The sequence below is a fragment of the Palaemon carinicauda genome, chromosome 13 (assembly GCF_036898095.1).
Source record: "Palaemon carinicauda isolate YSFRI2023 chromosome 13, ASM3689809v2, whole genome shotgun sequence".
NCBI lineage: Eukaryota > Metazoa > Arthropoda > Malacostraca > Decapoda > Palaemonidae > Palaemon > Palaemon carinicauda.
In genome coordinates this window covers 131956943-131969442 of record NC_090737.1, presented here as the reverse complement: position 1 = coordinate 131969442, position 12500 = coordinate 131956943, and the positions used below count along the sequence as shown (strand labels likewise).

At 31.8% G+C, this 12500-nt stretch overlaps 2 long non-coding RNA genes across 2 annotated transcripts in view; both read right to left on the bottom strand.

Moving 5' to 3' along the window:
- Window positions 1–2463: 2463 nt before the first annotated feature.
- Window positions 2464–5726, bottom strand: LOC137652090 (uncharacterized). The gene is made up of 2 exons (XR_011046179.1): window positions 5597–5726; window positions 2464–3873 (listed from the first exon to the last, which is right to left on the bottom strand). It is a non-coding gene; the product is annotated as an uncharacterized lncRNA (long non-coding RNA).
- Window positions 5727–11583: 5857 nt separating this feature from the next.
- LOC137652429 (uncharacterized) overlaps window positions 11584–12500 on the bottom strand; it is a 2352-nt gene continuing 1435 nt past the window's right edge. Inside the window, exon 2 of the long non-coding RNA XR_011046273.1 lies at window positions 11584–12308. This is a non-coding gene — a long non-coding RNA (uncharacterized lncRNA). The remainder of the gene's footprint in view (window positions 12309–12500) is intronic.

The following is a 12500-nucleotide window of genomic DNA, read 5'->3' as shown; positions in this document are numbered from 1 at the left end:
CTTATTTCGTGTTACCAATACAGTCCAATCTTTCTCTACCATTCCCAACTGTTCTCTGCCTAACAAAATCCATGAAGAGCGTAAACAACATAGGTTACAATGTATTCCCTTGAAGTACTTCACTGTTCACTAACATTATTTTGCACTTATGCTCATGAACAGACGATCAAATTTACATGTTTAAGAAGAACTCCATAATAACGCAAGACTCCTCAAAATTGTCTGGTGCATACTATTAAAGGGCTTTTCATAGTCCAAAAGTGCCATCAAAAATGGATTCTATATTTTACATATTACTGTACATGTCTTAAAATGAAAATTGGTCAGTATAACTTATACCTTTTCTAAATCCTGCTTTTTCATCAATCTTTCTCTGTAGTCTTTAGAAGGAACTACTATATATTGTCATGACAACTGACGTAAGTGTGATGCCTCTGAAAATATTGCAATCAGTCACACCTTCTCTTTTTTACTATTTTCACCAACACTGCTAGCTCCCATTCATCAGGGTTTGCCTCCATGCCATTTTCTACAAAACAATCTTGTAAGTATTCTGGGAGTTGCATCATTACTCGGTATATTTCAATTTGAGGCATTTTAATATTATCCTGCTTATTTTTCTTACCAAAATACCCACCTCTCTCTCTCTCTCTCTCTCTCTCTCTCTCTCTCTCTCTCTCTCTCTCCTCTCTCTCTCTCTCTCTCTCTCTCTCTCTCTCTCTCTCTCTCTCTCTCTCTCTCTCTCTCTCTCTCTCTCTCCATGCCCCTAATTCAGGATTTTTCAAGCAATGTCTCCAATTGCTAATATTAGTAGTTTGAAAATCAAGTTTTTTCCATTACTGATAGATATTAATTTGGCTTCTTTGCTGAATATATTTGTTACTCAAATTATGATTAAATGATTTTTGTAGATTTAATTAAAAAGAACATGAAGGTACCCTTTTTTGTGATAAGTTAGAAAACAAGAATTTTTATAAGATTTTATATAAAAGACTTTAAAGTTTAGTGAATGAATTTGGAAGAAATAAGTTTTTGATATTCATTAAGGGTATTTTATAAAATATGGTACCTTAATATCTGTATATTGGCACGTGGCCAGAAAGCACCTTTCTTTGAGATTTGAATACTTCCCTCAGGCTTACTCAATAGTGTGGATTGGCCTTTATCAATTATGTGGTATATGGTGAGTGATCAAGGGTGTAGATGACGTCATAGACTGCTCGATCTGGTAACTGAGAATTCCAGTCAAATCTGAGTTACTGCCCTGAATTAGCCCCTCTGGTGGAAGATGCTCAAATTGCAGACTAAGACAAGTGACTCAAGGATATACCCAATCATATAAAACTTGTAGACCAAAAACTTACTATCATGCATATGGTATTCAAGGAAAATGCCAAGTAAACAGGCTAATGTTAACGAAGATTTTACTTCTGGAATCTTATGTCTGGAAGTTTCCTTCCTTGCTATAACTACAGAAATGTTGAGATAGTATGCTCTATTAAAATGCATTAGTAAAAAGTCTCCACCAGGGTCTACCCAGTTAACCAAACAAACCCTTTAAAAATAAATTTGGACCCACGCTCCAGGCGACTATCTCCCATTCTTAACATATCTGCATTAAGATTAGAGCCTTTAAAGCCCCTTCCGCACAACGTGCAATTGCGTGGCAGGCACTCTTGATTTGCCCATTATTCTTTTGCTTTGAAACTGTGTTCCCAGATAAAACAGTTTCAGGCTGGAAGTAAATAATCAAGCAAACTCATCTTTGCCAGCCCAGATGTCGAGCAGAGAGCAAAGTACCCTATGATGGTTTGCTTAAGAATTTCATGTCTATGGCTTCATCTACACTTTTAACCAATACAACGTAATTGGTTAGAGACTGCCCGCCTTGCATTGGCCCTCGTATGGAAGGGGACTATCCAAATTTAATTACCATAATATCGTTAATTCCAATAAATAAAATCTTTATGGATAAGCAAAATTGCTTTTATTGCTAAAAATACTCTACTCTAGTGGTAATCAGCTGGTTATTACTGCAGCCCAATATACTTTCATTGGATTAAATAAATAATTAAAGATTTCAATGTCTTTAATTAGTATAGAAAAGTCGAAAGGTTTTTACCAAACTGTTCAGGGTGTATTTATTTCCACAACCTTTCCAGGTGCCATTAGATGTAAGAATCTCTTTAAAATTTAGATTTTTTTTTCCGCATATTTATTTTTCCACGACCAAAATACAAGAAAAATATTAATTTCTACAAACTTGCAAAAAGTCTGGTAAGGTTTCCTTATAGTTTGGGTCTGAGGAGTGTCCAAGATAGCCAGACGACGTCGTAGTTACTGTACCAACTCATCTGAGAGTAGTTGACACCACTAAAAAGTTTTATAGAATATTGTCCTTTAACCTCAGGTGGTCATAGATCTTAAGTACATAATACAAAAAGGAATCATAATACAAATAAGTGGTTAGATTTTTTTTATTTGACTTCATTTAATTATAAAAAATATTTATGAGCTCCTGAAATTTTAGTAAATCTTGTTTAAAGACTACTAATACTTTAGCTTCTTACCTAATATACATAGTAATCCAGACCAAGCCTCCTACTAGTTTCAACTTTCGGACTAGCCAAGTCTCATGCCTCATTCTGGAATCAGTCTCCAGCCTAAAATTACTAATAATATCCAATACATTGGATATGGTGAATATCCAATACATTGGATATAGTGCAAAGCCTCCTACTAGTTTCAACTTTCGGACCAGCCAAGTTTTATGTCTCACTCTCGAGTCTATGTCAATAATTTAGAATTACATAACTAATGTCCAATAAATGGACTCCATGCAAAGCCTCCTACTCATTTAAACTTTCGGACTTGCCAAGCATGGCGGTGCCGACGCTCTCTTCATGAATTACAAAACTAGTTTCTTTATTATGTGACAGGTTAATGAAGGTTTAAAGTTAAATCTTCCACAAAGCTTTCAGAACTTACTCCAATCTAAAATTCATAAAGGGAATAAAAAAGAAAAAAAGTGCAGTTGACAACAGAATGGTTGGCAAATTTAAATTTTTCCATAAAATCTTATCAAAACAGATAATCATAATACCGATAAGGTCTCAGGAAGGCTAATACTGCTGCGCAGATTTATATTAGCCTTAGAGATCAAAATTTATATATGAAATCTACGCGAATTTTAAATAACTAATTGGAACCATTATATAAAGTAAAAGAAAAATTTATGAAACAAACAATGACATTAAACATTAAACAAAATTGACATCCAAAAGCCTAGTGCAGAAGAAAAAGCCTACAAGATTGCCAAATTTGAACAAGAAATTAACTGGTTTCTGTAATCGCCCAGTTTAAAAGTTTACGCCAAAAAATGTATGCAAAAACAAAAAGCAAACATTAACCAGTCACTATTCAGTAGCTCATTCAGTCAGGTTCTCCCATTACTAGCAGGGATAACTGAGAACCTAGACAGTGTTAGTACATCCTACCTTGAATCCCTAACTTCATCCTTATTCCTAAAAATATTGCAAAATCTTCTAATTTAGATTCCTAAAGAAATAGCGCATGCACCATCTCGCACGCAAACTAAAATTTATTCTTTCCAAGATTTTGCAATGAACTAACCTAAACCTTACATAAAACCAGTACAAACATTTAACTGTATTATTGTGGAGTCTCCAAGAACCCTGCGCTAAAGGTAACAGGCAGGGTTGCAATGTTCCCGAAGTAAGGATGCATGTATTTAAGAGAGCCTGCCAATCTTTAAAACCTTGCAGCCTTTCGGTTCTTTGAAGTCTAGAAGAACACTTCTGAGCATTTGTTGGAATTATCTGCTACCAATACCCTGTTGAACAAAGTCTGGACCTGAAACAAGAAATAGGTTTTAGTGTAAGGTCACAAAGTAAGCCATTAATTGATAATTCAAATACTAAGTTCTAAATTACCAGATTTCAAAAATAACCTGGAAGTAGTTGCCTATTCAAATAAATTCACCATAGTGTCAATAAACAATTTTAATTATCAATATAGAAAGTAGAAATGAATACCAGTAAGAGTAGTAGGCATGTAACTGCAAATTTTGAGTAAATTAATATTTAATAAATGAGGCATGCAACAGCTCTACAATTTTAGGCTTCAAATAGTTTAAACGGCAATTCTATACAATAGCTCCGCCAGCAAGTTATAAAAGTTTAAGTGCTTTCACTAAAAAAAGATTAAGTCAAAAGGTTCAGATGGATACAAATCAAAACCGGTGCTGGGTCTAGAATTGGTTTAAAAAATAAATATTAAACCCACTTCCAAACAAACTAAGTCCCTCGATTCTTAAAAGTCAAATTACTCCTCAGTCTGACCTCTTTTTATGTTAAAAACAGGTCATGTCATTACTGCAGACTATTCTACGTAGAAATAAGTCCCCAGTGTCATAGTTCATGACCAATTATCATCTACATTTTACTTGGGACTACTATTTTAAATGTAGAATCAAGTAACTAAACCAATAAGGCCACAGTTATACTAATAAACTGAACCATATTTTACTTGGGACTGGCATTTTAAAACTAATGACTTTACTAAACCCACAAAGGAGATAGATTTCCTAATAACCTGAAATACATTTTACTCAGGACAGGCATTAAAACTAGAATAAAGTGACTAAACCAATAAGGCGTCAGTTTTACAAATAAACTGAACGCCATTTAACTTGTGACTGGTATTTAAATACTAGAATCACGTGACTAAACCAATAAGGCAACAATTTTACTCAGGAACTGAACACAAACACTGCACACGATCTCTACCGCTATTTTTATAGTCTTGAAAACCATGGAGGATTATTAAAAAAAAACTTCCGATGCGGTTTCTCATTGACCATCTACTTTGACACCAGTCTTGATTTTCTCCAAGTCCTTGGCTCAATAGTTATTAGAATTATAAATATTTAGTTTAGCATTATTCCGATATCTTCGAAAGAAGTACTGCCAAGATTACGGTATTACAAAATGCGAAAACTCCACTATTTGTCCCACCTGTGATTCGAAGTGCCATCTTTAGTATTAAAAAAGCATTCGTGTGACATAGCAAGATGTATTCAAAAGCCAAAGAAAAAGGGGGTATGCTTTTATTGGTAGCGGAGTTAGTATATAGATTTACCGTCTCGATAATTGAAAGCTCTTACACATACCGTTGGAGATTAAGAAATAATTAAAACTAACATTCACAGACTAGGCAATAAAAGATACTGAATACATTGCCAAATAATTTTGCAATAATAAAGTTTCCTAGTAAGAATAACGCTTTTGCGGAATAAAACTCAAAACGGAACGCTTTTCTGAAAAGCTTAGAAAGCTATATCGTAAAGTTAAATCAAACGTAAACTAGATGTGAATTAATTACACTAATAGTAAATCAGGATCACAAAGTGTGCCGCCCACAGATTCACAACATTGTTCACATAAGCACAAACAATAAATACCCAATACAGTAGATATCTTAACTAGGTAAATCAGTAACTAAAGTCTGCTAATTTATCAAGTCTAACTTAAATAATCAATGAAATTAACAAAGTGCATTCACAAAATATACTTACAGCAAATAGAACACCACACAATAGAGAAATATTCGTCTGGGAAAGTTTTCCCCTGCCATGCAGCCGACTCTTAATCAGCTACATGTTAACTCGAAGTCGAGCCGGAGAGAACTGACTACGTCTAGTCAAGAGAAGTCAAAGGTAAAGACGTGGACAAATTTCCAAGGACAAAATAGAAGACAATTGCTCAAAGCAGTTATAGTAGTTATATCTTAATTTTCAGCTTTCAAACTCACTCAACCGCCAGTTGGAGCCGTTTCATGGTAATATTTCCTGGTTGTTTATAAATTCATATTTCAAACCTATTTATATAACAGGTGGCTAAAAAATGAAATATTGATATAAAAAGAAAATATGAAAAAAATTTAATTTGAAATTTTACCGGTTTCGTAATGAATGAAAAAGTAAAATTGGTTGGTATGTTAAATGGGGTTTATGATCCCTTTCATTGTAATTATACAGACATACACTGTATATATATATATATATATATATATATATATATATATATATATATATATATATATATATATATATATATATATATATATATATGTATACATATATATATATATATATATATATATATATATATATATATATATATATATATATATATATATATATATGTATATATATATATATATATATATATATATATATATATATATATGTGTGTGTGTGTGTGTGTGTGTGTGTGTGTGTTTGTGTGTGTATGAGTATTTTTTTTTTTTTTGGTGTGTGTTCGAGTGCATGAGCAACTTGCATTTTATTGTGAATAATTTGATTCGAGGTTTGATCTTCATGTATCACATTTTGCTATCACGCATTTGATTATAATCGGATAATAATTTGTCTTAATATAAAATTTACGATAGTCAGAATGTATATATTTGATACTGATATTGCTGCGTATGTAATAATTGATATAATAGTTAACCCATTAGCAATTTAAATACATTTACAAAGTATGAGATAAGGTTAGACTAAGGTTTTAATGTTGTATATAATTTTTTTAAATAATCCCTTCCCTACGAGGCAGCAGACCTACTACTCAAGCTATATATGAGATGTGTCACCATCGGATATACATGCTAACTTACACTATGATAACCTGCATTTCCATGTTTATTTGCTTTACTTCTTATCCCAGAATACTTTTTTTTTTAAGTTAGCTTTATTTTCTATTGTATTTCACGCTAAATAACCAAAATATTTTTTTCCATCCATTATGAAGTGATTATAGAATATATATATATTTTTAAATCTGTTTTACAAGATAGAAGTGGGCTTGGCCTGGGCTATAAATAAAAACAAAAAAAAACAAAATGTGGTTTTTTTATTGTCTTATTAATTTTATTCTAGTAATCCTTAGGCTTAGGTTTAGATAAGCAACTATGTTTTTATTCGTCATTTAGGATGTTCGTACGTGTGTTTGTTTGTTATAATGAACATACTACTTGTTTTTTTTTTTTTTTTTTTTTTTTTTTTTTTTTTTTTTTTTTTTTTGCCCGACGTCACTTGGTGGAGGAGACTGTTAGCCCACGTTAAGCCGTCTTCTTGAACGCAAGGGTTATACACGTTAGAAGAAATATTCTTAGAACAATTGTAGGATACTTTATCTTTAGTTAAGGATCGTCTAAACTGGCTAGTAGGTAGAGGTCCCTCGTTAGGTGTTAAAAGTTAAAAAAAGGACTTTATAGCTTAGTTAATTAAGAAAACGAAGTTTAATCCAACATGCTCGAGTTACATCAGCATGGTCAACGTTCGGTGGAATGATATACTTAAATGTTTGTAGATTTCTGGTATTTATATGACACCTAATGGATGATATGGTTTCTTTCTCTCTTTACCCTTCATGATTTAGACAATTTGATCAAAAGATCTGGTTGTTACCTATAATCAATGCTCTCATAATTATGTAACATAAAACTCACTATTTTGAAGCTTAACGCCAAATAATTTTAATGTTGACTTCAATCATTTCAATAACAATAATAATGTTAATTTTGATAATGACTATAATAGTAATAATTTCGATTATTTTCATTTTGATTTTAATAATTTTGATTCTTTCAATAATTTTGATTTTAATGATTTTTGATGATTTTGACAATTTTGATTTAAAATTCTATTTTAATAATTTGGATGATTTTAATAATTGTTTAATTTAATAATTTTGTTTATTTTATTAATTTTGATTATTTTAATAATTCTAATCATTTTGAATATATCATATCATGAATATCAGTAGATAATATAGTCCCAACATTCTTCCGACTAGAATAAGCATTTTTCTTAAATCATTTGAAATTAGGATCACCATGATACTAATCCTGAAGGGAATTATCTATATCAAGTTTGTTTACACATGACAAACCGAGAAACTAATATTTTAGGGAACTAACGTCTGTACAAATCACTTCTCTGTTTCCATAATTTTGATACCTTTTATTGGTTCATCCTAAGTAAACAGAATAAAAAGAAAACAGGAAACTTTTGAATTTTTTCTCTCTCCCCCTCCCGTGTGCATGCTATACTCCTTTTACTGTAATTCAATAAATAATACCACAAGTATCTTAATGGCACCAAGAAACTTTCGTAGCTTCGACTAAACAAAGGTACCAATGTTATATTAACCCTCGTGGAAAAATAAAATATTTTGCCCAAAATTTTATGTGACAAGCATTACTAAAAACCTTAAACCACACAAAAAAGCCGTGCTTAAGTTATATCTAATCTTGAATTGCAAGCAATTATCTATTTTCTTAATGGGCTGCTTATCTGATCCTGTACAGCAGAGGAACCCTACTCTGCAGGACCTTTACGTTCATTTTATGATGTTCATTTGGGAGCATTTAAATTTTCAAAATGCGTATTGCTCGCTTATTGTCAGATAGTCACTATCGAAGCACTCGCTCAATAAGAAAGTTTTCAGTTTCCTCTTGAAAGCTTTAATGTCTTCAATTATTCCAATGTCTTGTGGGAGCTTATTGTATAGGCTTGTTTTAAGGCTCTTGAGAGCCTACAGTAGGCATATCTAGGTTCCAGTAGATTAAAACCATCTCTAACTTTTCGTGTCAGGAAGATTATTTTGGCTGCAATTCTTAAGATATTTTGGGCGGCCGATTCCGATAACTTAAGTGTGTTATTGTACATATTCTAAGCTCATTTCTCGCTTTGATCGGCAGACATAGACCAAATAGCATGGTTATATTTCTCACTGGGTGGGACAGCTTTTATCAGTCTTGCTCCTCCGTTATGTTTAGTAATTTGTACTTGCGGTAACTTGTAGTGGCTGGAGTTACAGTAGTCAATTCTGGTAATTATAATTTAGCGAGTTTACCACAGGTCTCTTAACCGAATATTCATAGTGGCTGAAGTTACAGTAGTCAATTCTGGTAATTATGATTTAGAGAGTTTACCACAGGTCTCTTAACCGAATATTCATACAGGTGCTTTTTTATAAACGCATCATTTCTTAGATAACAAGCAGTTTTTACATTTATTTGGGTATTGAGATTAGTTATACTAGCTATATTTCAACATCCAAGCTCCAAGATAAATGTAGAAATTTCGTAACGCTGCTAAAATTGAGAACTATGTTAACCACACTAGTCAGCTATACTTACACCCCCCCCCCCAAAAAAAAAAAGAAAGATGAAAGATTTAAAATTTATTAATATTCTATACTGTATTGCTTAGATTGTGCAACTGTAATGTGTAATTATACACTTGATAAATATCTATCTAGTCAGGAACTTTGCAATGAGTTAGTATGAAAAAGTGAGTGTTTTAGAATCATGAGAGTTTAATTTTAGGATAGCCGCTACTACAGAAACCCCTTGGTTCACAAATTATGTAACCAGGATATTACATAATTATTCACTTAGAACCATAATGTAGTTATGATTTGTTAAAGAACTTTCCTCTAATAAATCTTGGAAATTTAATAATTCTGAAAACTTACAAACTTGCAGTTACTGGAAAAAATGTTTGCATCCAGCGAGGATTGTTAAATTACAACCTGACTTTAATTTATGCATTCTGTGCCAAATTTGACACTTACATATTACAAGTGGTTAGGGTACTATTTGAATAAAAAAGTAAGACTGCAAATATTCTGTAGAGACAATGTGCTGTAAAGCCGAAGGAATGGTTAGCTAGTCAGAACAAGTATATCTTAAATCTTCAGTTTCTACAAAAAAAAAAAATTCAAGTAGGGTATAAAACCACTTTTCCAGCCGTAAAATTAATGATTTCCTGTAGTATGGTATAAGACCAAATACTTCATGGAATAAAATACATATCTAGAGAATAAAAAGACACACCAATAGAATGGAAATATCTTTATAAAACATTTCATCAAACTCTTAATTGTCTAGAACGTACAAAAGTACACCAGACCATACTAATATAGTCATTATGACTAGAAATTCCTTAATTACGATGCGTCAAAACAGCTCCATGATATATATGTACGAAGAATCATATACAGTGTATCAATAATGGCAAATTACAAATATAAACAACGGGTTATAGAATAGAACAAAAGTCTGTTAGATGCTTTTATTTGACTTCTTCAAAAAAAATTAAAATTAAATTAAATGAACCCTTTTGTCTGCTCAAAATCCTTTACATAAATTTTAGAACCTAATCAGTAATACTAATACGTTAACATAGCTTCCTACTAGTTTCAACTTTCGGATATTCAAGTATGTTGGCACCCCTTTCATTTTTATGAAGAAAAAATTTGCACTAAGTTAGGCTTTTTTTTTTCTCTTTTTAATTTAAAAGATTTTTTTTCCTTTTCTAAATTTTACCTTTTTTTTTTTTTTTGCATTCAATATATTTGTGCATTATCATTACATTATCTGCATTATCATTGCATTTACCATAATTATCACAACATTTTCACAAGTATTTTAAACCTAACTGTACTATAGACTATAATGTGCTCACATAGCTCCTACTAGTTTCAACTTTCAGATTTCAGCTATGTTTGCGTGTAACCGGTATTCGATAAATCACCCACTTAAAAATTAAATTTGCACTGAAAATACACTTCAGATCCAGAGGAACGAAGAGCATTTTTTCAAACAAGGCTCCTACTAGTTTCAGCGTTCGGATGTAGCCTGTTAAGCGATCTAGCATGGCTCGACTAAAATACACAGTTGACATTAAAGCAGTTTACATTCAACAAGTTGCCAGGTTAACTAAGTTAAGATAGGGAGAGAGGGAGAGGGAGTGGAATTAGGATTTAAATTTAAATTAAAAAGAAAAATCTTGTGCCCGTAACTTTGATAATGGACATAAACAATTTAACACAGCTATACAAAAACTAAAATCACATCTTACAGAACAAACACCATTGAACAAGACAACAATAAAAACACTTCAAAGAAAACTATTTCAAAAGTCATAGATTATTAACGCATTTGGGTTAAGAGATTAAGTTACTGTACTCACAAAACCAAAGCCATATGAAATATAGATGTTAGTTATCTTAAAAATATATTTGGGAAACTTAATAGCTTTAAATTTATTAGTTACGATTATATGAAATAGTTGGCCTATGATAGCTAATATTTGCGGGAGGGAAATTTAATATTAGGAAAACACGCATTTCATAATAGCTTTAAATTTATTAGTTACGAAATATGAAATAGTTGGCCTATAATAGCTAATATTTGCGGGAGGGAAATTTAATATTAAGAAAACACGCATTTCATACATTTTAAATTAGAATTTTGAAGTATCAAGGCAAATAAAATCTTCACATATTGGTAATAGTTGAATACTTCTAGCATAGAAAGTTTATAAAAAATGGTTAAGGCAAAAACCATTCAACGTTAATATGATAAAAACAGAAGGGTTCATTCCGTTAGGTTAACAAATTACTGGCAGGATTAATTTGGAAACTTGACGGTGTTAGCATTTTAAAAGTATCATAAACACATTACAAGAACTACAGAAACTACAGTATAAAAAATGGTTAAGGCAAAAACCATTCAACGTTAATATGATAAAAACAGAAGGGTTCATTCCGTTAGGTTAACAAATTACTGGCAGGATTAATTTGGAAACTTGACGGTGTTAGCATTTTAAAAGTATCATAAACACATTACAAGAACTACAGAAACTACAGTATTATAAGTTACATCAACACAGACTACTGGATGACATTACATTATGAAAGAGTTACTGGCAGGATTTATTTTGTAGCTATGCATTTAAAATGGCACAAAGTACATACTGTGCAAACTTACTTTTAAAGATATTTCCTTCAAAGGACAGGTAAATGCAAATCTAGCTAGCTGGAAAGAAAGTAAGTAAGTAATTTAGAATTTTAAGGTTACAATATCACATCTATTACAGCAGCATACAAAATTTAATGGGAACTGGCAAACTTGAAAACAATTATAATAAAAAAAACATTAACTTACATGACTTAGCTAAAACTTAAATCTAATTACTGACAAAGCATTCCTGTATTGTTGCGGCGTCTCCAAGAACCGAATCTTTGCCAGAGAGCAAAGACCCAAAGATGTACCAGAAGCAAAGAAAAATGTTGCGTCGAAAACCTGCCAGATCTTCGTATACATTCATCTTTATCAGTTCTATGAAGAAGTCGAAGTAGAACACTTCTGGAGACTCATTGGAGACCCGGACAGATTATCCAGTGGATAACCCAACAAGGGGACGGTTTAACCTGAAAAAAAAATTTAATTAACACATCTAGCAACAAGATATATTAATAAAAACATGTCGAGACGTCTTAGGGTCTTGAAAGAAACTTTTATTAGAAACTATTGAATCAGAAGATTTTATTCCGAAAACTTTTTAATACGTAAACAATGCAGAATCATAATAAGCGAAAGACTAAGTTTTTTAATACGCAAAA